The sequence below is a fragment of the Propithecus coquereli genome, unplaced genomic scaffold (genome assembly GCF_000956105.1).
Source record: "Propithecus coquereli isolate 6110/MARCELLA unplaced genomic scaffold, Pcoq_1.0 Scaffold545, whole genome shotgun sequence".
Classification (NCBI taxonomy): domain Eukaryota; kingdom Metazoa; phylum Chordata; class Mammalia; order Primates; family Indriidae; genus Propithecus; species Propithecus coquereli.
In genome coordinates this window covers 838,421-854,265 of record NW_012151341.1, presented here as the reverse complement: position 1 = coordinate 854,265, position 15,845 = coordinate 838,421, and the positions used below count along the sequence as shown (strand labels likewise).

Genomic DNA, 15,845 nt, shown 5'->3' with positions numbered 1-15,845 from the left:
GAAGCAAAAACAACCGCATTTTAAAACTGGTCTTAAGTAAGAAAATCATTAAAGACAAGTAATCCACATGGTATATAGTATTAGATAAAATAGTTCCAAAAATCAAATCAAATGGACCTTAGATTGCTGAACTACACAAACTGTTATTCACCATTTAGTGAAACAGCAGTAATTTCTGTTTTAATGAACAGAATAGTAAACTATCAATTAGTCTGATATCATTAATATTCTTGAAAGACATTCAGCACTAACTTGCTGTTTTTGAAGGAGGAGCTGCTTGTTAACCGAAATTATTAAGAATCACTCTCTATCCACTAATTTATGTCCTTTTAGTCTGAAGGAATACCCAAAGTCTTTCGTTCTAACAAAAAATAAGGGCTAAACTAAAGCATAAACATACAGTACTATAATGGCACGGCATTCATTACCTCTATGAAAATAAGATCATATATTCAAATCATTTGGAAATGGCAGACATTAAGACATGAAAATAAAAAGAGAACATGCTCTAGAGTTTACAGTGCTTAATAAGTAACCTAATAAGTAACCACAGATGAATGTTCTGAAAGAAGACCGTGCACACATAGATAACAGATATATTTTCAAAATTTATCAGTTTTACAATTGTCACAAAACTTACCAACATCAACATATCAAACTTTCCTACAATAGTCAAATCTATTTGAAAACACTTCTGATTTATAAAGGAATCTCTACTACAAAATTTTAACTTACTTACCAATTCAACATCACTGTTTCTCCAAATGCAGACTACTGGGCCCCGCCCCAGATCTGCTGAATCAGAACTGCAGGGGCAATGCCAAGGAATCTGCACTTTCAGTAACTTCCCAGGTGATTCTCATGCACATTAATGCTGGAGAACCACACCTTTCTTGTGAGGTTTATAAGAAGGTTTTGGATTTCAGGAACTAAAATCTCCTCATTTGGAATCTTTCTAAACTAAATTTCACTACTAACGAATCAGTATTTCACAATGACTTCGGTATAACATAGCGGAAAAACAAGTGCATAAAAAGTTACAGCTGAAATTAAAACAAACTTCTAGTGCAGCACATTTTATTTTTAACTCAAGATTTAAGACACCCCTAGTCATTTCAAAGACCTTTGCAAACAAAAAAATTCCTACCTTTAAAAAAAATCCAATCAACAATATTAAAAAATATAGTACTTTATTTACGCTCAAATTCATTTATTATGCTGTTAAATAAATCAGGGTATAAACTCTTTGCATTATACCAAGTATAAGCAATGATTGTATAAAGCTAAACCCAAATAAATCTATTTATATTCCAGTATTAAATTTACTTTGATCAAAAACTGATTTTTCAAAAACTTACATAACTTTCATAAACTTACATAAACACGTATAATGAGAAGAGCAATAAGTAAAAACTAGAAGCCACCTAGAGTCCAGTTCTGGCTAAAATAGCTGCAAGCTATATGGCCTTAGGGCCTAGACAAATCATTTTACCTACCAGGAACAAAAAAAGGTAGAAGTGTCTACCCTCATTCATCTCACAGGATTACTTACTGTGAGAATGAAATGAGGTTGTATGTAAATACCTTCTGAAAAACTGTAAAGCATTTCATAAATCAAAACATTATTATGAAGACAGCAAAATTTGAAAGACTCCATGATGCTATCTTTAGGTACCTGCTGTAAAACAGACTGTCACCAGAAAAATTAAAACGTATATGCCATATAAACAACGAACATAACAAGTGACCTTTCATATTCAATTAGATATTAGACACTATTGAGTATATAATACTATGTAAATCACAAATATAAAACATAAGAATTTGATTCAATTATCTGTCCTATGTCATTTATAACAGATCCATTTCTTGTGTCAAGATATTAATGAAGTTAGATGGACCATGAGTTGGTAATTGGTAATCATTTTCCTTGCAATGTTACCTCAGATTCTATCTAGTCCCAAATAAGCTACTATCAGTACCTTTCTATATATCATGACAACTACTAGAAAATAATTATTCCCTTCCAACTGGTCAATACTCTTACCTAAGATGCAAAAATGTAAATCTTAAGTTTCTGTTTCCTGATCTTTACTCCATTTATTGTTTTTGTGCATTCATTATAAAATGCCAGAATAAAAAAGTGAAAACATCAGTTTCCACTGTACGTATGTGTGAAATGTAAGGAAAAATAAGGCAAATATTCTTTATTGTTTGGTATTACAAAAAAACCACTAAGAATTATAAGTGACTTATTTCACACGGCAAGAGACTGTCTGATCCAAAATGAAGTTAACAAGTCTACTGACAAGGAAATTAGTAAATCTTAACTCTAAAATCAAGGATTCTAGCAAAGAATACATAACAACATATAATTACTCTGCATGCATCAACCTAACAGCTCAGATAATGTCCTTTAACCTGGGGCCATATTCCACAGCTTGAAAGAGATCACGCAGTAAGGGCATAAACCACCTTTTATCTCAAACAGATTTTTTGTTTAATTTTATCGTAATAAAGATTTATCTACAGCTCAATAGCTAATGCTTTAGAGTAGTCTATAGAGAAATTGCAAGTGTTGAATTAAAAACTTATATGCAGACAAAAGGGCAATAATATCTTGTGGTTTGTAATTAAAACTATATTTGGTAATATCTGCATGTTAATTTATTCATTACTTGAAAGCTAAATTTTTTTTTCTCACTTTACATCTATAGTATAACAATCAAAAAGTATCCTGTGTCTAAAGAGACAGTGTTCCTTACATTTTTCATTTGGAAGGGAGAGGAAAGGGAAGGAAATCCCACCAATTCAGCTGTCACTATAGCATTTGTTTTCTAAGCATTAAAAATTCCATTTTTATATGACATGCACCTGGGAAGAGCCATATATAGAAGCCACTTTTTCCAACATGGTCTTTATTAAACTTTAAAAGTACTCCTGCTGCAAGGGTTCGTTTGTATTATTTAAAAACAAGTAACTGTAAAAACCCTCAGTAAAACCGTAAAAAGCAAGTTGTTGGAAGACAACAAGCAAAAAAGAATTATTATACCTTATTCAATAGAGGTTAATAACCTTATCAATTTTGAGTGTTTATTTTAAAATCTGTTAATAGCCAGCAGCTAAAAAAAACTGTAAAACCACTATCATGCTGGTAGGTGCCCTTATTTTGGTGGCAATGGCTAATTTTAAACATCTATTTACAATGCAGCTATTACTTTCCTTACTTCTTTACTAAGAAGATAGTCTGGATAGATCCAGACTATCAATATTTCTGATATTTTATCAAAAGTACAAATCAAATCTAGTTTCTCACCTCATCGCAGAATGCTACACTAAATCTCAAGTTTCAATTAAAAAAAAAACATGATTTCCCATACAACTGCAGAAATTTCTCTCAAAAGAGAAATAACAAAATACAGAAAAATGAAGACAATTCCTCCTTATACGTCTAAATGAGGATGCCAGTAATGACAACTGCAATAAAAATCAAAACGGCATACTCTGAATTTTCACCATTTTAATGAAAGAAAATCAAGAAATTTTAAATGAAAGGTGGCGGCGCTCTGTCCTCAACTCACCCGAATGTGACTCACTTTTGCAGACTATATGGTAGGAAATAACAGTTACTTTTCAAAGATCTTTGCAGTTACACCCAAGCCAAAATCAGGACAGAGATCCACCCTTAATTACAGCAATTTAACTGTCTTAGCCAAAGCAAGGTAAAAACTAAAACGTCCCCCTGAAATCATGGCTACATAGGCCCATTTCATATACTAGCTTTCAAAGGCTCCCAATAAGAAAAATGACTATTTACTTCAAATTTGAACTCACTAGGAGAATTAAAAAAAAAGAAGAAGAAAAAGAAGAGGGGGAGGGGGACCCAAATGAAAAGCATAAGTACAAAAAGAAGATTCTCCTGCAATCCCTCTTAATTCCCCCAATCCACCCCTGCCACACACAAGAACAGGGAGTCTCGGGAAGGCTGGCATCAGGGCAAGTGGCGAAGGCCCTCCATTCACTCACGTGGGCCACCATCCAAAGGGTTATACACCCTTTGTCCAATGAGAACCTCATACAAACCAGGCCCTTACAAGTACTTCTTCTTATAAAATACACCCACGCTGAACAAGAGCCTTATTTTAACATAATACTGTCCTCAGGTGGGGGAGGTTAAACACAACGAAGGCTTCCATGTTGAAAGGCGGTCAAGATATATGCATATACCTACACATGTATGAAAAAAATCCATATAACTAATTCATCATGAACAGCAATCGATACCAACAGGAGCCATTAGATTATTAATAAACCCAGAAAAGTAGCGTCCACCGCAGCCAAGCGTAGCTGTCTGCAGCGCTCTAACCAAGGGAAAGGCAAAAAAAATCAGCGTGCCTAGAGTGGTTGAGCCCTCCGCTTAACTGCTGACCCTCTGAGCCCACCCTAATCACCCCCTGCCCTACCCTCGGCACCAAGCACCGCCACACCGCACAGGGTGCGAGCACTCCCAGCGCTGCGAGTCCCGCAGAAAACTGGTGAATGAAATGCGCACAGAGACCAACCTGGCTAGTGACCGCGGTGCAGAACCAGGGGTCGCTAACTAGCTTGGACACAGAATTCTCCCGCAGGATGGAATAAAGGAAGCACACCCCCCACCCCTGCAAATAGAATACCGTCCGCTTTCTTACTCTTTCCCAAAAATGGTGGGGGGTGCTGTTTTTTTTCTTTTAAACTAAGTGAATAAACACGAATCGTAAGCAAATGTGAATATCCTGGGGGGCCAGACCGAAGACGTGGGGAGAAAGGCAAGGCGGCTCTCCAACTCTCGGGGAATCACCGTCCGGTCTGACACCCATCAATCAACCACTCCGGCCGGGGGTCCACTAGGGGCCCCCCGCTCCCCGCCCGCAGTGCGTCTGGGGGGGCCGAAGCCGGAGATTAAAGGGGTGACCCTCACGGGGCGCGGGGATGAGGGAGTGCCGGGCACCGCTGCCCTCAAGGTCACCAGGCGTCGGGGCGGGGGCGACCGAAGGCTGGATGGGCTGTGAGGCGGCCGAGGCGTGAAGCCGAAGAGCTGCGGGTATAGGCAAGAAGCCCCGCCGAGCCCCATCCCTCAGACCCGGAGCAGTGACTCCGGGCCAGACCCGGCGCTGAGGCGCACGGGGTGGAAGTCGATCACCTTCACTATCTCCCAGCAGGACACAACCTGAGAGGGACCCCCCGCCCGCCCGCCCCCGCCAACTTCTCGCAACCCGCAGCTATACGCGGAGCACCCAGCTGTCAGGACCTCAGCCGCGACGCCCAGACCTCAACGTTCCGCCCGGCCACCCCCACAGGTGACCTGCCCCGCCGTCCTCGCGGCGGGCAGGCGGCGGCTGCCACTCACCTCGCCCGGCAGCGGGAACCATTTTCCGAGGGAGAAGGAAAGGGAGACTGTAGGAGGGTCGGGGGGCGCTGAGGGGCCGCTCGGTCCTCAGCGCGTCCGCAGCCAGCTCTCAGAGCTCGGGGCGCCACGCGGAGGTGCAGCTGCACCTCGGAGATGAAGCGGCCGTGGAGCCCAGAGGCTCGGCGTCCACCAGCCGGGGCTCCCTACTCACGCTGCACTGCGAGGAGGCGGCGGCGGCGAAGGAGGAGGAGGAGGCGGCGCCCAGCCGGCCCCCGCCCAGAGCCCGGCAGCCGCCGAGTGGCCGCCCGCGTCCCCGCAGGACCCGCCTCCTCGGCTCCGCAGAGCCGCACACAGGGTGCGCCGCGCTCGCTCAGCACGGGCAGGTCCACCGGCCTCACGCCGCCGTCTGCAACGGCAGCGGAGGGCGGGGTGCAGCCCCCTCGGTGAGCACCGCAACCCGGCCCGCCAGGGGCAGGGCCCCCGGACACCAGAGAGCGGACGGCCGAGCACGAGGGGGCTGCGCGCAGCTCCGGGCAGGGGCCCCGTTTGCACCGGGTGGCCCGCAAGATTGCCGTGGTAGGCAGGGGGAGGAGAACGCTCACCCGTTCCGGTCTGGCGCTCCCTTCTCTCCACACCCACACGCCTACCGCTCCACGCTGGCGGCGCAGCTGCTCCCGCTGCCACTGCCGCCGCTGCCGCCTTGGCTGGGCGCGGTCACGTGACGCGGCCCGCGGGGAGCCTGGGGGCGGGCGGGTGCGCGCGCGGAGGAAGCGCGGCTCGGCCGGGGACTGCGAGCGGAGCGGCACCGAGAGGGCGTTTAAGGGGAGGTCCCGGGGAGCGCGCCCCCGGCTGACGAGCGCGCGCCCGGCGATTAGAACTTGCCGCGCGGCGGGGAAAGGGTGGCCGGAGTGTGGGGCGGGGGAACTCGCGCCTCCGCGCGCTCCTCCCTCTCTTCCTTCCCCCGAGCGCCCCGGCTTGCTGCTGCCCCCGCCCCCTCCAGCTCGCCCCTTCCCTCCTGCTGACGCCTGCCATTGGCTGAGCGGCTCTGACGTCCGTGTTTCCATGACGTGTTGGTGCGGGAGGGAGCGGCGGGGGAGGAGGGGGTGGCTCAGGCGCGCGGGGCGGTGACTCGGTCAGTCACAGCTGCTGTTTCGGCGCGGGGCTGGGCCGTTCCCGCGACGTGTGGAGGCAGGAGAGCGATGACTGCCGCAGGAGTGCGGGCGCCCTTCACTTGTGGCCCCGCCCGAGCCACCCCCGGGCCCGCTCCCCTCCAGGGCCCAGGAGCTGGGCCAGCGCCCGGGCAAGAGCGAGCGCTCTTGGCGAAGACAGGTTAAGGCGAACCCCAGTCAGCGGACATTTGAGCGGCACCTCGCCGCGCTTCTGCCTCCACTCTGTACTGGACACGATGCCCGTCCCGAGCCGTGACGCACGCACCGGACGACAAAAGTGCTTCCCGGCTCGCTCCTTCTTTGGGGAAGAGATCTCACTCCCCCTGCGGGCGCCGGGCGCCACATCTCTGTTCTTCCCGGCCGGGTCCGCAGCCATCGGGGATCCCTGCTGCAGCGCCCGAAGGGTTAACGCAGGCGTTCGGCCGGTGCAAACCGGCCTCGCAAGATCCGCGCTTAAAATCCGGGTGTTTTCGTTTTGGGTTTGCTTTTTCTACCTGTGCCAAGCTGGTGGGTCTTTTTATTAATAGTTCACTTGTAGCATCTCAACCCTGCACCGTTCTTTGCTGAGGGGAAAAGGAAATGAAAAAAAAAAAAAACAAGGAATAGCGTGCAAGTATTTCGATGCTGAAAGGTAACCGGCTCTGCCCCAACCTTCAAGAGATTCTGCAAGTTAAAAAAAAAAGAAAGAAAACCACCCGTTGTAACATCTACTTTACAAACAAAACGGGTTTCCTTCCTAAACACACATATGCACATATTTAAAGATGTGTATCTTACCTAAGATACCGTGCTCCATATTCGTCTGATCTCCTCTATTTGAACTAACCATCGCTGCTCGCCCAGAGACCTTGTCTGTGTTATTTTCAGTATCAATCAGAACAAAAAGATAAGTTCTGCAATCTTCTTTTTTCTCTTATATCCAAAAATGGAAAATTAATATTTGCATAGTCTTCTCAAAAACATACAGGCAATGGGAAATACTGTATCATGTTCACTATCTGATAACATTTATTTTAAAATATTTTAAAGGCTTAGGAAACAAAATACGTAAAAGAAGTTTAAAAGTGAAGAATTCTAAGTCAATCCTGTTGAAAATAATTTTTATCAGCTTAAGTATCTCACTAGGTTAGACATTGTACCAACCTTCTGAGCTGTGCCCTTGACTTGCAAAATTCACACTGGGCAGAATGACAGCATTTTTCCTCCCTTTAATCGCTGTTGGAGAATTGGTTGGTATAGTACACAGTAAATAGCCCTTCTTGACACTATTTCAAATCTCCTTAACAGAAGAATAAATTAACTGAATTTCACTTAGGTAAATTATAGTGTTCTGCCCCCCTCCCCCCGAAATAGCTTTCAAAACGGATTAGACATTAAGAATCCGTGGCTTTATTCCAACTTTTCCTCCAAGGAAGTCACAATAGAATATTGAATTATGCATTCTACTTTAATCAAGAATTTGACATTAAAGTAATATATGAATCATTGCTATAGTACACTAGCAGAATGGATAATAAACTAGAATCTGTTCACTTTGTGGATTACTTGCAGTTCCACATTATAAAATGTATGCTCTTAAAGCGTTATGGTCCTGAGAAATTACTGACAGTCTTCATTTTAGAATGATTTTAATTAAGTTTTCATTTATGGTTATATATATTAAATGAAAACTTTATACAGATACGTAATATTCCAGAACATATTTGTATGTATTTTAATGAAATGTGAGTCACATGCAATGATAAACTTTTATTGTCATAGTCAAGGTAATTGTACTATATAGTTTTATTTTTATATTTTTGTTCTTCAAATAGAAAATAAAAGCTGAAAACAATATAGAAATAACTGTACATTACACATTAAGAAATTCACTTTTTTCCTTCCACAGGCTTAGTACTAAGACCTTCATAATAGCATATTTCTCAATGTAAAAATCAAGAAAGTAGTGGATTGCTAATGAGCGTTTCCTAAAAAAAATTGAACTACCTGAGTTCAAAGATGCCACTGGGTATGATATAACCATATCCTCTTAGTGTTAGAGCTAACTTATCCCATGGATTTAATTGATCTAGAGAAATATCAATGCATAATAAGGAACAATATTATAGTACAATTTAGTGTTGAAATATTTAATCTTACAAAGTGCATTTAATATGCTTTTTAGTTATGCAAAATTTATAAAGGCATTTAAACTCTATGAAAAGTTACTATTTGTGATGTTAACATTGAAGAGAGGCCACGTATTCAAAATAATATATTTGGTAAATTCGTAAAGTGAATTCCTTTTAATGGAGTAAATCTAAGGTATTGACATCTTTGTTGATAAGTTGATCGATTCAAGATGTCTAACTCACAAACAGAGTTTTCTAAAATCCTCAATGTAATTAAGTGTAGAGAAACAGGAGGAACTTTATTCCCTCAAGAATTCTATCACATGCATATAGCAATAGGACAAAATAAAGACATACAAACAGCAGCATATTTTAAAACAGTATCTTTCCCGTATACATGTATACATGTATACATATGTGAATGTGTCAGTACTGATTATTGCAGAATGCTAAAGAAGACTGACAGGTGCAGGGAGGCAGGGAAGGAAGGCTATTAAATCCTCCATATAAAATAGCTGTATATATGCTCAAATTTCCATTAACCTGGATCACCAGAAAGAAATGTCAAGAGAAAGATTACTTAGCTGAAAAACCACAGAGAACTATTATCTATTAGTAACAAATTAATTAAGTTTGCTGAATTAAATAGAGTATGTACATGTAAACCTAAAATTAGAATTTTCAAGTCATATAATGGAAAATTTTTGTACATAAAAAATACAAAATGGTTAGATGTCATCATTCGACAGGAAATATTTAGTACCTAGATACCATGTACTCTTCTAGTATAAGGCATTTTTTTCTACCCCAAATTTTCTATAATCTAGATCATAGACTATGGCCCTAAATAAAAATTCCAGAGACTCAAAAAGAGATGGCTCATACTTAAATGTGATTGAGAAAGGTTTCCTAAATAAGATTTGGACTTGACTTGTGCCATGAAAGATATATAGGACTTAAGTTAATTCAAAGGAAGATGCACGGTAGAAATGCTGGGAAAAGTACCTGGGAACTAACAATTTAACCACATTCATTTTCCTATCCATTTATTATCCGAGAAACATATATTTGCTACCTTTGGTATCCCTCACTCCCATAAATTGAACTCATTTATTTTCCTGTTAATAAGGGTGAGTTATGATATATCATAGGACTGTCAGGAGGTTTGGGTGAGATACTTATATAAAGTTCTTAACATAGTGCTTGATGTGAGGTAAATGTTCAATAAATATCATTAGTTTTCATAAGCATTCATTCTTTACCCCTATTACCAAGTAAGTGTACTACAAAGAAGAGTATACATTTTTATTTGATCAAATAGATTTTATATTAGAAAAGAATTGTTTTGTTTGCATCCTGTGAGACAGACACTATTTGTGATACTGTTAAAGCATACCACGTTTAATCACTAATCATCACTTAATTTGACTGATATAGCCTCCTCCCAGCAAATAAAATCTTAAATTGACTGAATCAGTTAGACATGCTTTTGGCTATAAGTAACCAAAAACTAGACTAATAGTGGCTTAATGACTAGGGATTTCTTATTCTAACATTGGAAGTTCAGAGTAAGTTATGATATAGTAGATTCAGCTGCTGAACACAGCCATCAAGGATCCGGGCTCACGCCTTTCTGTTCCACCATCCCTGGTATATGCTATCAGTAAAATCAACAAGGTTGTCTGACATTTGTGGTGAATCCTACATTTTTCAGATTTTTTTAGTGCTTATATTTTTATGTAATTTTTCATTGTTGCCCACCTTTTCTTCAAAACTCCTTTTTTGAGAGTATGCAAAAGAATCACTTGTGAGCTTAGCAATACAGATACCTGGGCCACACTCCCAGAGCTTCTGATTGAGTCTGTGTGGAGTGGAGCCAGCAGATCTGCATTTTTGACACTCCCTTAATCTGAGTCTGATGCACCACACTAATTCCCTCCTCTGTCATAGCATTCTTACATTGTGTTCTTCACTAGTAGTTCTTTTTCTTCCCCTGGCTATTTCAAATAGTAAATTCTTGTATTACTTGAGCATTTCTGTATCCTGAGTTCTGTAAAGTTCACCCATTTTCATGACTTCAGTCCCTTGAAAACAAGGATGATATTCATTTATTCATTATGCATTTGTTAATCCTGACAATGCTCTCTCAGGTTACTAAAGTAGGAAATCAAGGAATATGTCTGTTTAGGAGGCATTAGCATCAAGGTGATAGTTCATCTATTCATTTATACAAAGAAACTTTTATTAAGCATTTACTGTATGCCAGGCCTAACACGGTTTGACACATAATAGGTGCTTAAAATAAAAGTTTGGCTGGATTGAATGACCAAAGAAATGAACTATCACCTCTCCGATGATGAATTCTAAATTTATATCCATAGCCTTGTGCTTTTATTCTGATGACCGGAGGGAACTTCGTTCAGGGTCAACTTTTTTTTTCTTTCAGATAGAAATGATGGAAAGACGCCAATTCACCAGTCATCAAAAGTAAGTGTCTGAAAGCCAGTATGTTTACCTATGTATTTTTGAGGACTTTGGCACTGATAATCAGGCTGTATGAGTCTTCTTGAGTTCCCATAATAAAATGCCACAGACTGGGTGGATGAAACAATAGACATTTATTTTCTCGAGTTCTAGAGGCTACAAGTCCAAGATCATGGTGCCATCAGGGTTGGTTTCTGGTGAGGCCTCTCTGGCTTGGAGGCAGCCACCTTCCTGCTGTGTCCTCACATGGCTTTTCCTTGGTGCAAGTGCATGGAGAGAGATCTCTCTTTTTTACTCTTCTTATAAAGACAACAGTTCTATCAAATTAGGGACCCACCCTTATGACCTCATTTAACCTTAATTACTTCCCAAAGGCCCTATCTCCAAATAGTCACATTGGGGGTTGGAGCTTCAACATGTGAATTTTTGGAGGACACAATTCAGTTCCCAGCACAGACTCAACTGGTGAGCATTTTTCAGAATTCACATATCAGGGTCCTTCAGACCTACTGAGTTAGACTTCCTGCTTTATGAAGTCCCTACCTTCAAATGTTTGTGTGTGTGTGTGAGAAAGAGAGGGGGTGGGGGGGGGAGAGAGAGAGCGCGAGAGAGAGAGAGAGAGAGAGGGAGAGAGGGAGAGAGAATGTGTATAAATGCTGGGGAAAATATAGGAAACAATGTTCATATATAACTGAGTACAAAAAAAGAAGAAATCTGCAGGGCTAGAAATAGAGAACTCAAAGGTAGAGCAAGTACACAGTAAGCAGATATTAGCCCAGGGGATTACCGAACCTGGAAATAAGTGAGAAATGTATAAGCGTGGAGTTTTAATGAAAGGAGATATAACTGGACCTGGGTGAGGCAGGGAGATGAAATTGAACCCTTATGTGCTATGGTCTGGATGTTTGTATTGCCCCAAAATTCTTATGTTGAAATCCTAACCCTCACAGTGATGGTACTAGGAGATAAAACCTTGTAGGAGGCTAGGCAGAGCCCTCATGAATGGGATTAGTACCCTTAGAAAATACGGCATACCCAAGAAAGTTCTTCCACCCCCTTTACCTTTGAGGATAAGCTAGAAGGAGCTATCTGTGAACTAGTGAATGGGCTCTAATCAGCCACCAAAACTTCCTTCACCTTGGTCTTGGACTTCCCAACCTCCAGGACTATGAGAAATAAGTTTCTGTTGTTTACCTAGTCTATGGTATTTTGGTACAGCAGCCTGAATGGAATAAGACACTATGTAAAGCCAGAATCCTACCTTCTAGCCAGTGGTAATGCTGGTACTAGTTTCTGCCAACTTACCTAGCCCAGGAAGTATCAAGGAAACTTGTATTTTGCCCAGGACTTTGGGAAAGAGGTACCAAGGACAAAAGACCTAAAAGAAACCCACCCTAGATATATCACTGCATCACTGAGAAACTGCATGACACCAAAAAGACAAAGAGAAGTCTTAGCAGCAACCAGAGAGGGTAAAGCAAGCAACTAACCAAAAGCAATTAGTATGACAGCCAATTCCGTTAGCAATAACAGAGGCTAAGAGATAAAGGAATAATATCTTTATAGTTTTTAGGGAAAATAACTTCCTAGAATTCTGTGTTTAGGTAAAATATCATATAAGAGTGAAAGTGAATGGAATATTTTCAGAAAAACACTGAGAGAATGTACTTATCACAAACCAAGGGAGCAGAGTTCCCAAGAGAGTTACTTATAAACATTGGGGGTTTCTGCACACCCTGGCTAGATGTCTGCATAGACAGCAGATGTGTTGATCAATACCTGTTTTTAGCTTAGCAGAGTAAAAAGAAATGGAGAGGGATGCCAGGGTGAGGTGAGGAGTGGTGGGAGAGTCATCTATTCATCTACCACGTGGCTCGGCATAGATGCCTAAGTTTCCTCGTGAGACCCCTTAGAGAGTAGCTACCAGCCAGGTGAGAGCACCTATCAGGAGACTACCAGGTGCAGCTCCAGAGGAGGAAGCTGGGATGAAGGAACAAGAAGTTGGTAAGAAGCCTATCTCCTATGATAGGAAACAGCAGCAGAAGGCCTTGCTGGTCTCTCGCAGAAACTCCCAGATGTCCCCACAAAACAGTCAGTGTTTGGATGCCTGCCACACTGAAGGCATTGACAGCCAGAGGGGTTTACAATGGAGCCTAGCCAAGAAGAGAGACTTTGCCCTTTTTCCTTTTCTATCCTCTCTGTCCCCAACACTGGAAGAGCCACAGCTTAGAGAAGAGAGAGGGGAGGGGAGTAAAGTGCAAATACTGAGCACTCCCTTTCCCCAACACCCACAGACAGTGATGAGGGCCGGAAAGCCTTTGACTTAGATGGAGATTTAAGTTTTTAACAGTAGTTTTTAACTACTAAATTTTCGTAGTTAAAAGCGCCCAGAAAGTTAAAGAATCGGCTTCAGATATTAAGGAACAGGTGTGGGGGATTCACTGGATCATGGCTGAAATCAGTAGTTCAAGAAAAACACCTCATTAAGTTGAGCTTGAGCCGTAGGTAAATGTAATCAGAATTAGAATAAGTATGAGTGAATTGGAAGAAATGAAGCAATTGAAAATCATAGTTACATGAAAAATACCTTAGGAAGCTTTCTAGGGAGAGGGCTGAGGTGACAGATAAGGAGTTACTTTGTGATAGAGGCAGGAAAGGAACACTGATACTGAAATTTTGTAGATAAAACTGCTGAATGATTATCACCGTGAAAACCTGGCAATAAGCTGTGTCTGGTCAGATATGTCTTCCTATTTCTCCTCTTGAGACTAGAAAGGCTGATTTCTTTATGAAATTTCTTTATGGTAATGATGAAGAAACTTCTGGGGACAGGCTGTTACAGAATCAAATTGTTCTACCTACTCTCCCTATCTGGCTATTGTGAATTTTCTGGTTCCAGACCACCTGCCAAGTTGTGGCTGCTTGCTTTCTTTTTCTCTTTTGAAACCTGTGTCCTCTGGGTTCTCACTGTTTGCCCTGAACTCCAGTAACTGTGTCCTCTTAATCTTCTCCTTGCCCACCCAGTTTCTGACCCAATGATTAGACTTACTTCTCACATCTATTTATACTTGCTTCTGCTTGCCTTTTGCTTAGTTTCTGACCTCATTGGCTCATCTTCAACCTTAATTATGCCTGTTTCTGAAAAAAAGTCCTGGTAACTGACTCCCTTGCTTTCTCAAGATTCTTAACTTCTCTGTATTTCTGGCTTTCCCAGTTCCAAATTCTAGCCCATTTTTAATGCTTTGCTACCATCAATCACAATCGCAGCATTAAGAGTTGTTGGTTCATTATCAATTTTGTTTCTTGTTTTATTCACTTAATTTTTTAAAAATTTTATTTCTCAAATGTCTTTTTCTAATGTAAGCTATAGGAAGTCACTCCACCATCAAACACAAAGTTTACCAAACAAAATTGTTTTTCCTAAGAAATAGCACCTTTTTTATAGGACTTCAAGAACACTTCTACCTAAATAATCTTTCAAAAAGAATGAAGATTTAATAATTTTAACTTGGTCAAGTTCTCTTTAGTCTTACTACTGATATAGTTGCGAACCTTCTGTATTTGTGTTAATGTTTTTTGGGCTATCCCTAGTCTAAATAAAGATTATGTTTTTATTTCTCCTATTTTCTTAAATACTGTGTGTCTTTCTTTCCTATTACTATTTTAATGCTTGTTTTGCATACATTTTACGATCCCTTTCTAACTGTGATAGCCTTTCTCGCTACTCTTAATATTAATTCTTCAGATCTTTAAAAATTAAATGTTGGGCGCTTAATAACCTCATATTCTCTCTATTTCTGTGCTTTAGATGTCTTTCCTCAGATTTCTGGAACCTTATCCATTACCATTATAAATAGAAAAATAATTAAGATGCCTCTCACATTTAACTCCTTTTATCTGCAAGAATTCAAACAGTAAAACCAGGTATATTACATAAATATGTATATATTCTTTGTACTGGTTTTCCTAATATCCTTCAAATTGGACATAATATCATGGGATATTTTAATACTAGGTATAATTATCTGTATGTATGTATGCATATTTTTTTCTAATTCAAACAATACAGATATGTATAGTGTAAAAAGTAAAAGATCTGTATAATCACACTCCAACATAACCAGAGTAAAAAAAATTGTTATGATTTATCCAAAGTGTTCCTTGCTGTGGGGACATAACAGGAAGTAGAAGATATAGTGTATAGTGTCTGGTCTTGGGGAATTACACATTTAGTAGCATTGACAAGTCATGAAACAGCAAGAAAAAGAAGTACAAAGAAATGTATAAATATGTGACAGTATAATACATACTACATACATTCATGCTAAAAAAATTCAAATTAATTGGAAAAATTATTATGAGAAGGATGAATCTTAAACTAAGCTTTGAGGAGGAGGCAACATGACAATTAAAAAGAGCCTAAGCTTTGATGTGAGGCAGGCCTGGATTACAACTCCAGCTCTGAAATTTATCAGCTGTGTGATCTTGGGCAAGTTCCTTAACTACTCTGATTCTTTAGTTCCCACCTATGTAAAATGGGGACAACATTCTGGGGTTGTTGTGAGGATGAAATTAGACACTGTAGATTTTCCCAGTAAACACTCAATGAATAGATGTTTAAATTCATCATTTACCCACATAGTCTGTCACACTTTGTGTTGTCTTCATACTTGCTAGTGTATATTATTATAAAAA

General features: G+C 41.0%; 1 protein-coding gene across 1 annotated transcript in view; it reads right to left on the bottom strand.

The window, feature by feature from the left end:
* ATP2B1 (ATPase, Ca++ transporting, plasma membrane 1) overlaps positions 1–5,605 on the bottom strand; it is a 117,183-nt gene extending 111,578 nt beyond the window's left edge. The window contains exon 1 of the mRNA XM_012657561.1: positions 5,387–5,605. The gene's annotated coding sequence lies outside the window, so the exon portion shown is untranslated. The remainder of the gene's footprint in view (positions 1–5,386) is intronic.
* Positions 5,606–15,845: the final 10,240 nt, after the last annotated feature.